Below are 13,490 nucleotides of genomic sequence, written 5' to 3' on the forward strand. Positions count from 1 at the left end.
CAGTAATAGTGGTACGTGTTAAGCACTTACTGTGCAGTTACTGTACTAAGCACTGGGGTGGATACAAGTAAACTGTGTTGGGCGCAGTCCCTGTCCCACATGGGGCTCATAGTCTTAATCCCCATTTTACAGATGAGGGAACTGAGGCACCAAGAAGTGAAGTAACTTGCCCAAGGTCACACAGCAGACGAGTGGTGGAGCAGGGATTAGAACCTATGACCTTCTGACTCCTAGTCCTCTATCCACTAGGCCCCGTTGCTTCCCTATTCTCCTGCTTCACCTGGCTTCTCCACCCTTTTTTCCACCCTTCCTCTCTGGGTGTTGAGAAGAGCTCTCCTCCTAGAGCAGCAAAGCAAGACCCTGCACATTTCCTCACCAACACAGCAGCAGGAGTAGAAGGGGAGGGGTCTCCTCTGTAGGCCTGCCCAGGGTATCCCCCAACCCTTTTTTGCAGGAAAAGCTGCAGGAACAGCTTGGACTACTGGGCAGATTTCAGAGAGGCAGAAAAATCAGGGACAAGAGGCTGGATGAAAAGGCATCGTCAAACGGGTTCAATCACTCAGTCATATTATTGAGCTCTTACTGTGTGCAGAGCACTATACTAAGCGCTTGAAAGAGTACAATACTCTCTATAAGAAGACACATTCCCTGCCCACCATGAGTTTAAGGTGCCCGTTGTCATTTATAGTGTGGCGATTAGAAGGAGCAAGAAAATTACCAGAGGCTTGGGTGAGGGCAAGCAGGTAGGAAGACCTGATTTGGCAGGGAATGGGGCCGGGACCTTTTCAGCCCCATCCAGAATTTCTTTTCAGCCCCGCACTAAAGCCATCAGAATCTGAAGGAAGCCTGGCCTGAGCGAGGCTGAAACCGTGGGGACAAAAACATCAGCTTGGCCGGCAAAAATCCAGCCACCTCTGCCCTCTCCTCCCTGACCGCGGGGGCTGGCGGGGTCCAGTCATTCCCAGAGCGATCTCATGAGAGCATGAGAGCTTCTCGGGTCAGGCCAGATGGATGGATCAGGAGTCCATCCCCAAGAGTGGCACCAGGATGCGTGTTGGGTCACGGGACGGGCGCAGTCAAGCAATCGCATTCCCAGAGCCCTGTGGGAAACAGCCCAATCCATGCCAAGCCTTCCAGGCAGAGGCGGAAATCAAACCAGGTCTGGGGAATTGGGCACACACAGATCTTGGCAAACAGTCGCCCTTCTCCACTCAGTCAGTCGATCTTATTTATTGAGCACTTACTGTGTGCCGAGTAATCAATCAATCAATAGTATTTATGGAGCGCTTACCATGTTCTAGTGCTGTACTAAGCATTCTTTACTAAGCGCTTGGGAGAGTACAATATAACAATGAACAGACACATTCCCTGCCCACGACAAGCTTACGGTCTGCTCCATTCCACTTTCTCTAATCATAATAATGATAATGTGGTATTTGTTAAGTGCTTTCAATGTACTAAGCATTGGGGTAGCTACAAATCAATCAATCACATTTATTGAGTGCTTACTGTGTTCAGAGCACTGTACTAAGCGCTTGGGAGAGTACAATGTTACAATAAACAGACACATTCCCTGCCCACAAATATTTTACAGTCTAGAGGGGGAGACAGACATTGATATAAATAAATAAACCTCAGATATGGGCATAAGTGCGGTGGGGCTGGGCGGAGGGGATGAATAAAGGGAGGAAGTCAGGGTGACACGGAAGGGAGGGGGAGAAGAGGAAAGGAGGGTTTTGTCAGGGAAGGCCTCTTGGAGGTGCTGGGCATTCAATAAGAACAGGTATTTATTTCCCATTTTACAGGCAAGGATACTGTGGCCAAGAGTATTTATGTGACTTGCTCAAAGTCGCAGAACAAGTGGGTGCCAGAGCTGGGATTAGAAACCAGGTTCCCTGACTTCCTATTTTATCATTCCAGATTTTATTTTATCTATGCAGAGAGATGGTGTTTTTCTGATGGGTTTCATTCGATCGAATTTATTGAGTGCATAACTGTGTGCAGAACACGGTTCTAAGAGCTTGGAAAGTACAATTCAGCAATAAAGAGAGACAATCGCTGCCCATGATGGGATTACAATCTAGGCCGGGGGGAGACAGACATCATTACAAGTAAACAGGCATTAATACAAATAAATAGAATTGTAGTTCTCTACACATCAAAACAAGTACCCAGGCAACATCAGTCACATGGGTGCCCCATTCTAACTGTCCCAGCTCACCACACTCTGTTTTTGGAGAACACGAGTCAGCACAGAAACAAAAAGTGACTGAGCAAATTAAGGAGGAGAAAAGTGATAAACCTGGTTTATGAACCTATCTGGAATTGCTGATGTGTCGACTTGTATTTTGTTTTCTTGGATTTTGCACAGCTTTAATGGGCCATATCGATATACCCACTAGGCCTCTTAACAGGACGAGTGAACGAGGTCAATTCTTAAATAGGATAGGGGGAAGCTTTGCTTGAGTCCCCGTTCAAGATTATCTTCACTTTTCTGCTTTTCCGGAAATTAGAGCTGTGTTTTCACGGAATACTGAATCGTTTATATCACTGAGGCACCAGCCGTGTAAAAATAGGGGGTTTTGAAGGAAATGATCTTTCTGTTTCTTGGATCAGATCTGGCTTTTTCCGGAGACTCATTTTAAAGGTTTTGGCCCATGATAATCAATCATATTTATTGAGAAGCAGCATGGCCTTGTGGATAGAGCACATACCTGGGAGTCAGAAGGACCTAGGTTCTAATCCCAGCTCCGCCACTTGTCTGCTGTGTGACCTTGGTCACGTCACTTAACTTCTCCGTGCCTCAGCTACCTAAATAGTAACACAGAAATTTAGACTGTGGGACAGGGACTGTGTCCAACCCGATTCTCTTATATCTACCCCAGTGCTTAGTACGGTATCTGACACATAGTAGCACTTAATAAATACCACAACTATTATTATTATTGAGTGCTTACTGTGTGCAGAGCACTGACGAGTACAACATAACAAAGTTGGTAGACACATTCCCTGTCCACAAGAAGCTTACAACCTAGAGGGGGAGACAGACATTAATATAAGTAAATTACAATATGTACGGAAGAGCTGTGAAGCTGATAATAACAGTAGTTGCTAAGCACCATAGGCTAAGCATAGTATTATGGTCAGGGGCAGATACAATTCAATCACTTTAGATAGTCCCTGTAATCTCTATTTAATCTCCATTTTACAGATGAGAAAACTGAGGCCCAGATAAATGAAGGGACTTGCTTAAGGTCAATTAATCAGTGGTATTGATTGAGCACTTACTGTTGGCAGAGTACTGTACTTAAGTGCTTGGGAAAATATGATACAATAGAGTTGGTATACACAATCCCTGCCCACAAGGAGCTCACAGTATACGGGGGAAGACAGACCTAAAAACTGATTAGGGATAGGGGAAATAATAGAGTATAAGAACATTTACAGAAGTATTGACCCCTTATCCAGATCACCCAGCAGGCAAGTAGAGGAGTCAGGATTAGAACCCAGGCCCCCGTCTCCCAACCCTGCACCTTTCCCACTAGGCCACGCTGCATCTCATCGGTTTCCAGATGGTCAGTTTCTGCCGGCTGACTTTCCAGAGTGGCGAATCAGAGAAAGTTCACACGACGGAGAAAGCAGAAGGAGAGAGATCCCCGGGAAAAACTCACTTTTCTATTCTTACCCACGGGTCACCTGCACCGGACTTCCTTCCGCAAACTAATCCTTCATTTCTCTGAGGCTTCCAGGCTCTTTGAGATCCTGACGGCTAGAGAACAAAGACTGGTATGTGGTTCCCTCAAAGGTCAATCATTAACCTGTCCCAACAACACTTTTAGGCCGATCAAGGCAACTCAGAAAAGCAAGAAAAAGCACTTTCATTTAGGAATGAATTGTTCAAAGTGCCCTTATGGATTCAAATCCCCTCCCCCTCCTTCTCCTTTCAGCTAAGTACTTTTTAGTTCCTGCACGTATTTATTTCTCGTCAAGAATAATGGCATGATTTCGTCTCCCAGAGACCTGACCTTACGTTTCTCCTAGCAGCGGCACTGGAGTCCAGTCCATTAATTATGAATGGATTTATGTGTATAAAAGCACTAGTAGGGCAGTGTGGTAATGCTACCGTGTTCTAGAGACTTACTCTTATAAATAAATTAGAGGGACGGTTCTCTGAAATGCCTTTAGTAAAGAAAAGAAGAAAACCTTCCTCTTGAAAGCTGAAACTTTTAAAGGTTACGGAACAAGTACCTAAAGATTTTCCTTTCCCAGTGGCTGCGAGCTCGTTGTGGGCAGGGAATATCACTGCTTATTTTTGTATTGTAATTTCTGCACATAGTAAGCGCTCAATAAATATGACTGAATGAATTTGTGTGGGCGGATTCAAATAAAGATGTATATCATATGATACAGGCCCAGACGAGGCACAAGAAGCTCACCCATCAGGACCCTGTCCACTGAGATTTATTAGTAGACATTACCGATGACTGCCCAGCTCATCAATAAGAGTTGAGAAGTGAGCGTATCAAAAGTCTATAAATGACCCCTAGAAACGTCACCAAACTTTACTCTAACATTTGTCCATTCCCAGAGACATTTTCCCACATCTAGGTTTTATAACTTCTATGTTTTAAAGCCATAACTGAGGGTCTTGTAAAACAATACTGTCGCGATGCAGCATGTACTCACACACATTACTCAGACCTCGTGCTTTCGACTGTGACTTTTCAGAATCGCACAGGGGTGTGGAGGTAAAGGTGGAGAAGGGGCAGTCTCCTAAAATCACTTAATGGTATTTATTGAGCCCTTACCATGTGCAGAGCACTGTACTAAGCACTTGGGGAAGTACAATACACTTGGGAAAGTACAATACACTTGAGAAAGTACACTACCCTACAATCAAGCTTGTAGACATCATCATCAATCGTATTTACATGATCCCTGCCCACAAGTAGCATACGATCTTCTACTAAAAAAGCCTAGTACAGTGCACAGTAAGCTCTCATTAAATACAACTGACAGGCTAACTACTATGGGAGACAAGTATTAAAATGAATTCCAGGAAGGAGGAGACACAGAATGCTGTGAGGTTGGAGTGTTTTGACACCTATCTACATGTTTTGTTGTCTGTCTCCCCCTTCTAGACTGTGAGCCCATTGTTGGGTAGGGACTGTCTCTATATGTTGCCGACTTGTACTTCCCAAGTGCTTAGTACAGTGCCCTGCACACAGTAAGCGCTCAATAAATATGACTGAATGAATGACTGAATGAATGAGTGTGAGTTCATCCCCCCAGTAATTCCCCGGGTTCTAGTTTGACTCTGCAAGATTGCTGATGGCCCTGGGGAAGGTGGCACAGGGTTTATGAATTTATTTTAATGTCTACCTCCCTCTGTAGACTAAAGCAGAGATAGTATCTTTTCGACTCTTTTATATTGTACTTTCCCAAGCGCTTAGTACAGTCCTCAGCACACAGTGAGGGCTCAATAAATACAATTGATTAATTGATAAATAATAATAATTTTTAAAATGATGGTGTTCGTTAAGCACTTACGATGTGTCAAGCACTGTTCAAAGCTCTGGGGTAGATATAAGCTAATCAGGTCAGACATGGTCCATGTCCCACATTGGGCTCACTGTCTCATTCCTCATTTTACAGATGAGGTAACTGGTGTACAGAGAAGTTAAGTGACTTGCCCAAGAACACACAGCAGACGAGTGGTGGAGCTGAGATTGGACTCCCAGGCTCTATCCTCTAAGCCATGCTGTTTCCAAGTGACTAGCAGCAGCACAAAATGCTTATATTAGTCAGATCCTTGCTGAGATCTGGTGGCAATCACACAAAGCTGCAGACAGGATGCTATGCATGGCTCAGTGGAAAGAGCCCGGGCTTTGTAGTCAGAGGTCATGGGTTCAAATCCCGGCTCTGCCAATTGTCAGCTGTGTGACTTTGGGCAAGTCACTTAACTTCTCTGTGCCTCAGTTACCTCATCTGTAAAATGGGGATTAAGACTGTGAGGCCCCCGTGGGACAACCTGATCACCGTGTAATCTCCCCAAAGCTTAGAACAGTGCTTTGCAAATAGTAAATGCTTAATAAATGCCATCATTATTATTATTATGCATAGAGTGACCATACAACCAGTTTCAGCTGGTATGCCTCCTGCCCGACGATTATGGCACCCGATGTCTTTTTCGTCCGGCGTTTACATTTTCATCACTGTACCTCCCTCCGCCCCTCCTGACCCGGAGGTTTGCGATGTAGAGAAGCACCATGGCCTAATGGATAGAGAACGGGCCTGGGAATCAGAGAGACCTGGGTTCGAATCCCCATTATGCCACCTGTCTGCTTTGTGACCTCAGATAAGTCACTTTACTTCTCTGTGTCTCAGTGACCTCATTTGGAAAATGTGGATTAAGACTGTGAGCTCCATGTGGGATAGGAACTGTGTCCAGCATGATTTGCTTGTATCCACCCCAGCACTTAGTACAGTGCCTGGCACCTAGTAAATGCTTAATGAACACCACAGTTATTATTATTGTTATTATTAGCAACCATGTTCACAGGAACCTGGGAGGGAAAAGCAGATGCTCTGAAGCCAGTTTGTGGGGAGGGGGCCAAGGGGGTCCTCTGGAGGAATGCTTTGAGCCTGAGGGGTCTAGCATGGACTGCTGAGAAATATTCCTTGGTAACATCATTACTATACAGCTGCGAGCCCGGGGAAATGCAATTCATATTGCAAGAGACTGGTCATCCTTTGTCCCCTTCAGTCATTCTCGTGAGCTCAGATGAGTTGTGGCAGGATCCGCCTGTATCATAATGTAGATCGTGTTGGTGACAAGGTTAGTCTTTAGTGGTAACTTCCCGGAATTAGACAGAAAAGATTCCTTGAGGGCCCCATGAAGTAGCCCCATCCTCACAGCCCAAGTGAAGAGGACTGAATTATTAGGTGATTTGCCTTTGTGTACGCTGGGTAACGGGATCATTCAGGGCTCCGAAATCTACCCCAAGCAAATCAGCCAGATAATTGCTCATTTTCTTGGAGCTGTGCAGGGAGTCGCTTTGATTTTTGTGCGGGAAGCCAGGTTCACGACTAATCTAGGGTGACAAGACACTGCTACATCCCTCTTAAGAATAAAGGCATTGCATAGACCGAGCAGTGAATACCCACTTTTGCAGATGCTTTCCATGCCTTGGGGAAACCAGAGCAAAATGATACTATAGGAGACTGTCAAAATGAAGAGAAGAAGGCTACCAGTGGAAAGGCTAAATAAATGGAACCTTTAAGAGAGGGAAATGCGGCTTTGATTCACTTTTTAATATGAAGAGAAATGTGCTCTTCCAGTGCACTCAAGAGATCTTCTTTTCAAATGCTCAGACTGAGGCCTAAAAGTGTTCATGTGACAGGTTAGGGGCATAGAAATTGTCCAAATAATGTCATTCACACAATTCAGGGTCACTGTAAATACATTTTCTCAAGTGGAATTTTATTTCCTTTAGAGCCTGGAAATAATTTACAATAATTAGATAGGTATCTTTTGCCGAACTATGATCTAAACACTCCTCTCTGTGAAGGACTCATTTAAGTAGCAAAGAGGAATGGGCAGATTCTTCCCCTAGCTGTAATTTAGTTGCAATTCATTTTGATATCTGTCTCCCCTACTAGATTATAAGCTCTTTGAAAGCAGGGTTGGTGTCATCCAACTTTATCTTATTGTACTCTCCCAAGGGTTTAGTACTATGCTCTGCACACAGTAAGCTCTCAATAAAGCTCTCAGAAGTGTAGCATGGCTCAGTGGAAAGAGCACAGGCTTTGGAGTCAGTGGTCATGGGTTCAAATCCCAGCTCCACCAATTGTTAGCTTTGTGACATTGGGCAAGTCACTTCACTTCTCTGTGCCTCAGTGATCTCATCTGTAAAATGGAGATTGACTGTGAGCCCCCCGTGGGACAACCTGATCACCTTGTAACCTCCCCGGTGCTTAGAACAGTGCTTTGCACATAGTAAGCGCTTAATAAATGCCATCACTACTATTATTATTAATAAATACAGTTAATTGATGGATTGATTGCCTGCAGAATCCTTCTACATCCTGTGGCAGGCACAGATTTTTCTCTTCTCTCTCCCAGAACAGACCAGCTTGTACTGGACTGAAACAGTTCCAGGTGGGTAGCAGAGCAGGTAATGAGATAGGTACAAAATAATCAGGTTGGATAAAGCCTTTGTCTTATATGGGGCTCACAACCCACGTAAGAAGACAGGTGCTTGATTCCCATTTTACAGAGGAGGAAACTGAGGCACGGGTAAGTTAAGTGACTTGCCCAGGGTCACACAACAGGCAGGTGTCAGAATGAGGATTGTAGTCGAAGCCCCCTGACCTCCAGGCCTGGGCTCTTTCCACTAGGCCACGATGCTTCTAATAAGAGTATATGAGCACCAGGGAGGTGATTACTGGGTCAGATCCCTGTACTGGTCATCGTAGAGTTCTGGGGCAAGAGGATGGTGAGCCTGCTGTGTTCATTCCTTAAAATAACTGGATGATAACATCGGATCACTCGTCCACTGATTGATCCAACTCTCCACCAGATTTTATTTCGGGCAAGAATGAGGAAAAACCAAGTGCAACTCGATAAAAGGTCTCCATTTCCAGGGGCTCCACTGAAATAGCCGAGGCTCACTTGGAAGCTGAGTTTCTCTGAGAAGTTTATTGTACGAGTGAGTTTGATTTCCCGTTTCGATTAGCTAGTCCTGACTTAGATGCTATCCAGGGTAAGGTAATAGGGCTTCCCAATTGCTTCTCCTTCTCCTTTAATGCCTATAATCCTTATGTCAAAACCTAATGATTGTTCATTTTTTGAGTCAAGATATTTAGTACTGCAGAGAGCATTAGTAAGGTCTCCTGTTACCGATTTCATTACTTTTAATAATTTCTGCAATCCATTTGCTACTATACTATGAACTATACTTCTTGATTAAAAATAAACCAGTGGGCCTGAGAGAATCAATTTTATATTTTGAAACGCCATAAGGAGCTTTTGTGCATTTTTCTGTTTATTCACACTTGATATTTGCTAAATCTTCATCATCACTGACAACAGTATTTATTCAATGCATACCGTGTCAGAAGCTCTGCGCTGAGCATGATGGGAAATTCTAAAAGGTGTTAGGATGTGGTCCTGCCCTTGAGGGTTTTACCATCTAATAGGAAAAAATTTGATTACCCTCAATGCAAATGTCCCTGCTATTTCTGGGGTTTAAAGAGGATTTCATTGGATTGTAAATTCTTCGAGGACAGAGATGGTTCTTGATTTCTATTTTTACTACAGGCTCACAAAAGCTCAGTATAGCATTCTGTACCCAATAACGCTAAATTAATTCCGCTGTTGATGATGCGAGGCTCCACAATATGGATTCCACATTTCTATCAATATACACAAATACACAAGTGTATGCACACAAGGTGCCTTTTTAGGTTATTTTCCTGATTCTTTCCCCGTACAATGAATTAAATAGGTGTATGTGAAAGAGGGTAAAAAATGTGTTTGGGCTTTCAGCATTTCCAAAGTACAGGATGTCCAATAGCACAGGAAATGGCAAACTTTACATGCTGAATGGTAAATATTAACAGGCAATTCACCACTCATGTGGGAAAAAAAAGTACAGAGCAAATCATCACTATATTTAGCTGGATTTCCCAGGAATGCTTAGCCGTGGAAGAGACCATCTGTGGAATAGAAGATGGTTTCTTGCTCTCTCCTTCCCCCGACCCACCCAGGAGTAGAAACAGAATAATAATAATAATAATAGTGCTATTTGTTAATCACTTACTATGTGCCAGGCACTGTACTAAGATAAAAACAGGCAAATCTGGTTGGACACTGGCCCTGTCCCATATTGGGCTCACTGTTTTAATCCCCATTTTACAGATGAGGTAACGGAGGCCCAGAGAAGTGAAGTGATTTGCCCAAGGTCACATAGCAGGCAAGTGGGGGAAATAGAACCACGACCCTCTGATTCCCAGGCCCATGCTCTATCCACCACGCCCTGCCGAACTCACCTGGGAAGACTCAATCATAAATCTGTTAGCACTTATGTATATTCAGCTATCTTCAGTACCTCAAACTGTACGGTCTTGCAGAAAGAGCACATCCCTGGAACTCAGGAAACCTGGGTCCTATTCCTACTTCCACCCCTTGCCTGCTGGGCAAGTCACTTAACTTCTCTGGGTCTTCAGACTCCTCATCTGTAAAATGGAGATCCAAGACTTGTTCCACCTTCTCCGTAGACAGTGAGTCCCTCGTGGAACTGCATATGACCTGCTTAAATTGGCTCTACCCAAGCACTTAAGTCAGTGCTGGGCATGAAGTGCTTAACAAATAAGTAGAAGCAGCATGGCCTAGTGGGTAGAGCATGAGCCTGGGACTCAGGAGGGTCTGGGTTCTAATCCCAGCTCTGCCACTGGTCAGCCGTGTGACCTTGGGCAAATCACTTGGCTTCCCTGGGCCTCAGTTCCCTCATCTGCAAAATGGGGATTCAATACCTGTGCTCCCTCCTACTTAAACTGTGAGCCCCATGTGGGTCCTGATGATCTGGTATCTACCCCAGTGCTTTGTACAATGCTTGGCATACAGTAAGCACTTAAAATATCACAATTATTACTATTATTATCATTATTATGACCACTCTCCCCACAGCTGGACACCTCCTGGCCCTCCTGAATTTTATATTCAATCAATCAATCATATTTATTGAGCACTTACTGTGTGCAGAGCACTGTACTAAGCGCTTGGGAAGTACAAGTTGGCAACATATAGAGACGGTCCCTACCCAACAGTGGGCTCACAGTCTAGAAGGGGGAGACAGAGAACAAAACAAAACATATTAACAAAATAAAATAAATAGAATAGATATGTACAAGTAAAATAAATAAATAGAGTAATAAATATGTACAAACATATATACAAGTGCTGTGGGGAAGGGAAGGAGGTAAGGCAGGGGGGATGGAGAGGGAGAGGAGGGGGAGACAGTCTATCATATTTATTGAACACATACTGTGTGCAGGGCACTGTATTAAGCATCTGGGATAGTACAATATAACAACAGGCTCATTCCCTTCCTACAACGAACTTACAGTCTAGAGGGAGAGGCGGACAGTAATATAAATAAATGAATTCCAGCTATGTACACAAGTGCTGTGGGGCTGAGTCTGGGTGCCCGAGAAAATTCAAAGGCATTGTGGTTTTTTGTTGTTGTTGTTGTTGTTTTTATTCATTTACCGATACCCCACGGCTCTATTCCCAGGATCCCTCATTAGGCTAGAAAAAAAGCCACGGAGTGAGAAGCATTTCTTCTTGAATCACCACACTTAGCTAGGGCCCAGAGAACAGACAGTCCTTTAGAGTGCATTTTTTTTTCTCTTTTAATTAAGAAAACCAGTAAGAGGAAAAACTTTCCTTTTTTCTTTCCCCTCTTTAACTCGGAGCCCCCAATGACATTTGAGCAAGTGGGTGGGAAAAGACCCGGCAATGAAAGGTTTTAGTTTTTATTATGATAATCAGATGTTTCTTATGCACATATATCTCTGAATAGTCAAACCTCAGGTGAACCCTGGCAATTCAGGGTTTCTGGGAACAGGTTTTGCCCTGCTAATCCTCTGGGTTTTAGTGGCGGGAACACCCAAGAATCCATGGGCTTCCTGCTCCTTGGACTATCAAAGGAGATAGGTTGGATCCCTGGCCCTGGGAGATTTAAAAAGGTGCATGTTTCGAAGGTGGAAGTGAACAGCTGAGTAGGGGGACAGAAGCATCCATGAATGGCTTGGGAGAAGCAGTGTGGTCTAGTGAAAAGGCAACAGTCCTGGGAGTCAGAGGACTTGGGTTTGAATCCCAGCTCCACCTCTACCTATTCATTGAAATGTATTTATTGAGCGCTTACTGTGTGCAGAGCACTGTACTAGCTGCTTGGGAGGGTACGATCAAACAATAAACAGACACATTCCTTGCCCTCAGAGGGCTTACAGTCTAGAAGGGGAGACAAACATTAATAGAAGTGAATAAATTACAGATATGTGCATAAGTGATGTGGGGCTGGGAGGGGGGAATGAATAAAGGGAGAAGACGAGGGGATGAAGAAGGGAGTGGGAGAAGAGGAAAGGAGAGTTTAGTCAGGGAAGGCCTCTTGGAGGAAATGTGCCTTCAGTAAGGCTTTGAAGAGGTGGAAAATAAATTGCCTGTAAGATCTGAGATCTGAAAATAAATTGCCTGTAATATCATCATTATCATCATCATCTGAGGAGGGAAGGCATTCCAGGCCAGAGGCAGGGAGTGGGCGAACCGTTTACGGCGAGATAGGCGAGCCCGTTGTGTGACCTTGGGCAAGTCACTTCACTTCTCTGAGCCTCTGTAAAACGGGGATGAAATATCTGCATTCTCTCCTACTGAAATGGAGTATCTTCTATCTACTACAGTGCTTGGCACAGAGTAAGTGCTTAGCAAATGCCATACTTGGTATTATTAGGTCAAAGGGTGGCTGACACAGAGACAGCAGGAACTCACAGAAGGCCCCTGGGAGGGTGAGAAACTCAGGCAGAATCCATGGGGTGATTCAGTTCTTCTCAGTACAAACCAGGCCAAACACCCAGCTGACCCCAATTCATCCTCCGCTTTTTGTATCTTGGTGGTAAGGAAGTCCAAGAACACCGTGTTCTGAATGCTAAGCGGAATGAGGTTTCAAAGACAGAGGCCTCTAAGAGAAATGCTGGTTATGCCCCAGTTGGGGGGGACTGACCCAGTCCACTGAGGTGCCATTTTGAAAGTTGCCACTTGGGTGCCCAAAATGGTGTGAGACCTTGATTAAGCCACTTCACTTCTCTGTGCCTCATCTCATCCGTAAAATGGGGATGAAGACTGTGAGCCCCACGTGGAACAACCTGTTGATCTTGTATCAACCCCAGTGCTTACAACAGTGCTGGGCAAATCGTAAATGCTCAACAAATACCATAGTTATTATTATTATTTGTACTCTCCCAAGAGCTCAGTGAAATGCCTTGCACACCGTAAGTGCTCAATAAATGCCATTGAGAGAATCCCCACTTTACACATGAGGAAACTGAGGCACAGAAGAGTGAAGTGACTTGCCCAAGGTCACAGACCAGGCAAGTGGCAGATCAGAGCCACTTTCCCTAAATCCATGTTGCTCCTTCCAATAAAGATACTAGTATTTATTCATCCCCTAGCGTGTACATGCTTGGAAGCATGCAGGGGAGCACCACGTTCTTGAAGATGAGTTGTCAGCCCTTGGCCTTCAGCTCTCCAGCCAAGCAGCTTCCCTCCCTTCTGTTAAGACCTCTCTTGCCTCAACGGGGCTCAGTGAACAATCAAACCCAGAAGGACAGCCAAGTCCTATGCAAAGGGACATAAAGAGTGGGAAGACTGTGTTCTGCTCTGGGCATTTTTAAACAACCGGTCCAGAGCCCCAAGGTTCCTGCCTCTAGGC

The 13,490-nt window shown here is 44.6% G+C and overlaps 1 long non-coding RNA gene across 2 annotated transcripts in view; it reads right to left on the reverse strand.

Moving 5' to 3' along the window:
• Positions 1–3,744, reverse strand: part of LOC119949500 — a 144,700-nt gene extending 140,956 nt beyond the window's left edge. Inside the window, exon 1 of one of the 2 annotated variants that reach the window (XR_005457210.1) lies at positions 3,686–3,744. This is a non-coding gene — a long non-coding RNA (uncharacterized LOC119949500). Of the gene's footprint in view, positions 1–3,671 lie in introns of both variants that reach the window. The other variant, XR_005457211.1, reaches the window with a different exon arrangement.
• Between the last annotated feature and the right edge of the window lie 9,746 nt (positions 3,745–13,490).

Source organism: Tachyglossus aculeatus, chromosome X2 (assembly GCF_015852505.1).
Source record: "Tachyglossus aculeatus isolate mTacAcu1 chromosome X2, mTacAcu1.pri, whole genome shotgun sequence".
In the NCBI taxonomy this organism is placed as follows: Eukaryota; Metazoa; Chordata; class Mammalia; order Monotremata; family Tachyglossidae; genus Tachyglossus; species Tachyglossus aculeatus.